Source organism: Equus caballus, chromosome 3, assembly GCF_041296265.1.
Source record: "Equus caballus isolate H_3958 breed thoroughbred chromosome 3, TB-T2T, whole genome shotgun sequence".
In the NCBI taxonomy this organism is placed as follows: domain Eukaryota; kingdom Metazoa; phylum Chordata; class Mammalia; order Perissodactyla; family Equidae; genus Equus; species Equus caballus.
In genome coordinates, this window is record NC_091686.1 from 123,493,021 (window position 1) to 123,499,360 (window position 6,340).

Sequence of the window (6,340 nt, forward strand, 5' to 3'; positions counted from 1 at the left end):
CCTGGGCACCTGCTCTGTCAGGTCCTTTTGCATCTCTTCCCCATCTCATTCCGCAGCCACCGTGAGATGGCATGAGCCCCGTTTTCAGATGAGAACACTGGGCCTCTGAGAAGGGAAGCTCACATTGGGGCGCTGGGCTGTATGCCCAGGAAGCCTGGCTGCAGAGCCCGTGGGCAGCTCCCATGGAACCACAGAGAAATAAAAGCTTCCTTTTTTTCCCCCATTTCGTATTGCACAAAATTAAGGACAGGGGCTGGCCCCGTGGCCGAGAAGTTAAGTTCGCGCGCTCCACTGCAGGCGGCCCAGTGTTTCGTTGGTCCGAATCCTGGGCGCGGACATGGCCCTGCTCATCAAACCACGCTGAGGCAGCTTCCCACATGCCACAACTAGAAGGACCCACAATGAGGAATATACAACTATGCACCAGGGGGCTTTGGGGAGAAAAAGGAAAAAATAAAATCTTTAAAAAAAAAATTAAGGACAAAGTCATGTCTGGTTATCTCAACTCATTCATTAATAGTGTTGAAATGTTTGGCTAACAGTTAGAGGGAGAGAGAGACCCTGCCTCACATTTTATGCCCAAATGAGTTTCAGTCAGATTAAAGACTTAAAATGTGAAAAAAAGAACCCAAAACATAAAAAAAAAGAACCCAAAACATATTAAAAGAAAATGTAGATGATTATATACTATGGAAATGAGGCAGGCTTTCTAGGTACAATACCAAAGGTAAAACGACCAGCTTTTGAGTATAAAGAAAAGAGCCAGTAGATATGGCAACATAAAAGTGAGCCCCAAAAGGTGAATGTCAAAAAACGGCATAAACAAAACAATGAGATAGAGTTTTTTGCTTATTGAAGATAAAACTCTTATGTGGCACCCCAATATCTGACAGCAGGTAAAAGCAGCCTTTTGTTACTACCTATGCATGTATTACTTATCATAAGGAGAATCTATATTCATGCTTTCTGGGGCTACACAAAAATTAGTTGATCCTGAGGCACAAGTTTGCATCCTGATGATTGACCAGCAAGATAAAATGGAGCACGTAACTCATTTGCGTGTGTTTTAAATTTAGTTTCTACTCATTAGCAGAGTCATACATGCACATAAAGTGTTCCATAGTTTTACAAGGCTTCTTACAAAACACAGCAGTCCTCCAGCCCTCATTTTCCATCGCAACTTTTAGCTCATTCTTTTGGTTTCACCCCCATATCCACAAATAACACACTTACATTTCTACTTCCTCACCTCCAATATCATTACCTCATCATTTTGTTTCAGTCAATAGTCATGGCTGACATCATTATGATACTACACAAACACTATGCAAGTCTGGGCTACATAATGTATCATGATAACTTTTCCTTTCTTGCTCAACTTCTTGCTTCCCCTGGAGTTAATGTCATCTTAATTTTGCTTAATTCTCATTACTAATTCAACTCCAAATTCTGCCAAATGTCCAAATCTCCCCCAAGGCATCCCGGTGTTTCAGGTATTCTATCAATTCAAAGTAGATTCTGCTTTCTAAGCTGGGGCACAGCCTTCACCCTGGGATCCATTTTTACCAGCACCCCAAAGTTCCCTTCATTGTTCTCTCTGCTGCAGGATCCTCTGCTTTCTGCATCCCACAACTTCCTCTTTCTTGGTTTCCTCCCTCCGTTTGGTGGAGCACACCCTCAAGTAGCTTCCTGAAAAAAGGCACAGAGACTCACAGATAATCCTTTAGCTGTCACCCAGCACCTGAGCTGACAGGTAACAGCTTGGTTATCTATCAGCTGACACTTCAAATATCAGCCAACACCCTCGCCGATAGCTAAGAAGAAGGCTCTGTCTGGGAATGAAATACAGACATTCCCCTCTGTGTGGTGGGGGGTGGGGGTGGTTCCTGGGAGGAGGAAAACAGCTCCAACAAAGAATAGGAGCCACTAAAGACCCAAGAGCTGCCATCACCGCATAGCCCAGGAACTGTGAGGCTGGGGCTCCGGTGGGCATCACCATCACAGGTGATGTCACCTCCAGCTTGTGGGCACATTACCCTCATCCAGATGGGGTGGCTTCCCTGGGAGCAGAGACCACGGCACACACTAGCCACATTGTGGGTATTTGGTACAAATGTCTTTAATAGACAATAAAAGCAGGTGCACATGGCTTCTCTCCATTGAACAGATGCAAACACTGAGGCCAGAGAGGGAAGAGACTTGTCATAGCTTCCCCTCTCGGGCTGCTTTGGCTTCCTGCCCTGCCCATCCTCAGCTGCTGTGCTCTAAACCCACCCACCACTGGATTTTGCCATAGGTGCCCAGGCTGCAAGTGCCCTGACTAGGGTCCTCCCTTCTCCTGGCCCTTGGGACCCTGGCTGGAAGAGCCCTGCTTTGCTGACCCCCACTGCCCAGGACTGGAAGAGGAGGCTGAGGATCCCAAGGGTTGGCTTCTTGGCCCAAGGCAGTGCTGTCCAGGCCCCTCTGCTCCCATAAAAAGACTCAGAACCTTCTAGAATCCTCTGTCTGGGGCTGAAGGGTCTGGGAAGATGTGCCAGCACTAAATATGTCTAGGAAATGGAATAAGATGGAGAAGAAATGCTGCGGGGTCGGTGAGGTGTCGAGGAGTCGAAAGAAAGATTTCTTGGACTCTCAAGATCTGGCAATAGTGCTCTTTTATTTAGAGAATAGTGTGGAATAGCATGGGGACAGGGCCCATGGGCAGTCAGAGCTGCTGCTGCCCCCGCTACTGCTGCAAACATGGGTGGAGAGTAAGGCTAAATTTAAGGCGTAGGTATGTGAGCCCTCTCTTTACAAGACAAAGGAAAGAACATGTAAAAAAGTTAAAATGATATCAGTGCAGATGGGGTCTGGCCGTTGGGTGGTCCCACAACTTTTAGATAAGAATCAAACCAGATTAAGTAAAGGCCAGAAGCCACCACCCTAAATCAGTTACACGAGGTTGCCAGACAGTAACCAACTTAAGTCCTTGCCTTCCCCATTAAGAGTTTCCAGAGATAAAGCCATGCCCCCTTCCTCCTGGTGCAGAGGGGGAGGCATGGCGATTTCCTTCACAAATGCAAATGTCTCTCAAAGGGCAAGCAAACTCTGCTCCTGGGAGCCTGCTTCTCATCTGCAGTTCTAAAATTAACCGGCCTAAAATCCTCATCAAAATGATGTTCTCAGAAGGGCTCTCGGGATGTAGTGTATGTGGGTGGGGGCGGGGGCACTGCAGGCCTTGGCTAGGAGGCTGGCTGGGCAGAAGGCAGCAGGAGGGGGCAAGCTGCACCTTCACTGGGCTGCTCCCCTCAAGCTGGGTAGGGGTGGGGGTCCCCTGTGATCCCTCAGGCCAGGGATGCCTATCATGCTGGCTGTGCAGGACGAAAACGGAGTGGGCCCCATCCCTGCAGGGCCCTGACTCCCCTTCGCCCAGCTGAGGTCTTGCCCGAGACTACCTGAGCTCTGGAGACTGGCAAGGGGCATGGCTGTCTGGACCCTCTCCTGGCCCCCTCACCCCAGCCATTCCTGGAGACTGGGGCTCCTAGCTCAGCCTCATGGAATCATTTATTCACTTATGCACGTCACATATATTCCTAAACACCTAAACATTCATTCATTCCACTAACCTTGGCCAAGGGCCTCCTATGTGTAGCCTGTGCCAGGCTCTGGGCTGCCACGGTGAGCAGGCTAGCAAGATTGCTGCCCCTCTCCACCCCACCTGCCCTGTCCCAGGTGAGGGCAGCTCCACCCTCCTCCTTGCTCAGGCAGGTGACGTCAGGCCCTCCTCGACTTTCTCTCACACCCCGCCCCAGTCTGTGTGCAAGTCCTGTGGCTGCTGTAATAATTATGTCAAACTCAGCGTCTTAAAACAACACAAATTTATTATCTTACATTTCTGGAGGTCTCATTACAAGTCTGGCGTGGGTCTCACTGAGTTAAAATCAAGGTGTCTGCAGGGCTGCATTCCTTCTGGAGGCTTTGAGGAGACAATCCACCTTCTTGCCTTTCCCAGCTCTTAGAAATCATCTCATTCCTTGGCTCATGGGCCTCTTCCTCCATCCTCAAAGGCAGAAACAGCAGGTCAAGTCCTCATGTCGCCTCACTCTGGCCTCCTCTTCCACATTGAAGGGCCCCGTGATTACACTGGGCCCACCCGATAACCCAGGATCGTCTCCCTAGCTCAAGCTCAGCTAATCAGCAATTTCAGCTCATCTGCAGCCTTCATTCCCCCTCACCATTTAAGTTAACACATTTATAGGTTCTGGGGATTAGGACATGGACATTTTGGGAGGTTTTATTCTGCCAATCTATCAGGAAATCTTGTTGGCTCCACCTTCAGAAGCTCTTCAGAATCTTCTGGTTTCTCATCTCCATGCCCACCGCTCTAGGCCAAGCCAGCATCATCTCTCTCCTGAATCTATGTAAGAGCCTTCGAATGGAACCTTGTCTCCCCAGAGCCCTGTAAGGCTCCTCGTTTTACTCCAAGGGAAAGCCAGAGTCCTCATGGTGGTCTGCAAGACCTCCAAAACCTGGGCCCCATTTCCTCTCTGCTGCCCCGTCTCCTTCTTCTCCCCGACCCACACTGTTTCTGCCCTGTGGGTCTCCTTGCTGTTTCCTAAACAGACAGACACACCCCTGCCTCTGGGCCTTTCCATGGCTATTCTCTCTGCCTGGAACACTCTTCCCCCAGAAATCTGCATTTCTCACTCCTTCACCTCCTGCAAGTCTTTGCTCAAAAGCACTGCTCAGCACTGCCACCTGACTCGGTCCCAGCACTGCCATCCCTCTTAGGCTGCCAGGGAAGGAGCAAGTTCTCCAAGACCAGAACATGCAGTGAGATGGTCAAGGCCCAGGTAGTAATTCTTCATGCTCCTTTCTCTCCTCCTTTAGTCTAGCCCCCACTGAGCTGGGGCACTCAGAACAAAGGCTTCTGCCATGGTGTGGCTGGGACGCTCTCAGTGGCAGAGCATCATGGAAGTAGAAGATCATGGACTGTGAGAGGACAGAGAAGAGCTGAGGGGAGGGAAGCGTCAGATGCATCTCCAGCCAGTCTGTCCAGGGGAGATCCACAGTCCACACATCTAAATATTCCAGAGCTACCTATCAAGCTCTAAGCCATGAAACAGACTTGCTCTCTCTTTGTTCATTGGCAACTACACCTCGCAGTACCTGGAAGGCCAGGTCTGGGTTCACAGTCTGGGGCTTTCCTGAGTTCTTTCTGTGAACCATGGGAGAGTTGGCATTGGCCCCTGTTCTGAGACCTTCAACCTCTCCCCTTCACCCCCCACCCATGTGTCCACCCCAGCTCACTACCCAGCTATGTCTGCATCTCACCAGGGCTGTACACACCAGTGGCACAATCTGCCCTCAGCGGGAGAGAGATGGTGACAAGGCCTGCCCGGGGCCATTCAGCCAGGGAATTCTGAGTCCTGGCCCTCAAAGTGTGGTCTAGAATTGGGGCATACGCTCTGAGTGGCCATACAGTCTCCTCCTCCATAGGGAGGGCATGGGAAGAGGAAGGCAGAGTGGGGTCATCCTCATGGAGACCAGTCAACACCAACCAGCTCACTTAAGGACCCCACCATGGCCAGGGACCCCCTTCCCAAAGCCATGGGACTTGTGAGCTCCCTCTTCCAATCCATCTGGACATCATGTTAGGGAGAGAAGCAGGGGAGGGGAGATGATGTTTGAGGGCCTGTTTCCTCTGAACACCTCCTTAGGGCCATGGAAGCTCTTGGATTGAACACATTTTAGACTGACAGGACGGAAGTTAAATTCTCCCCCTAGCACACAGGAGCCCCCATGGGAGAGCAGATTGTTGTCTCTCTACTTCAGAGATGGACTTGGAGATGAAAAAGATTGTTGAGTGACATGAAGAAAGGTTCTGGGCCAGGAAGAGCCAGGGGTTGGGGTGGCTGTACCCAGCATTCAGTGACAGGCGTCGGGGGTGAGGAGGAGGGCGTAGGGAGTTGGGGGGGTCTGCACCCTGGGCTCAGTTGTTTGTACTCAGGCACAGGGTGAGGGTGGAGTTTGCATCCAGTGCAGGGCCACATCGCCCCCTTGTGGACACTCACAGGGCAGGCCCCTTCCTTGGCGTCAGATATCCTGGCTGTGTCTGGGAGCCGAGCTGCCCTGAGGTGCCTGCGCCCACCAGGAACTGCATATGAACCCTGCAGAATTTGCATTTTGATCACTCAGTTAAGAAATGATTGTAGGTGCCAAGCCAGGGATCCTTCCTCCAGGTAGGCTAACGGTGGGCCATTGGGCAGTGTGGCAGAGTGGCCAGAGTTGTGCTGTCAGGAGGGCCCTCCTGGGGCCTGCACCCACCCCGAGGGCCCTCTGCGGGCTGCTTCTCTGCTTT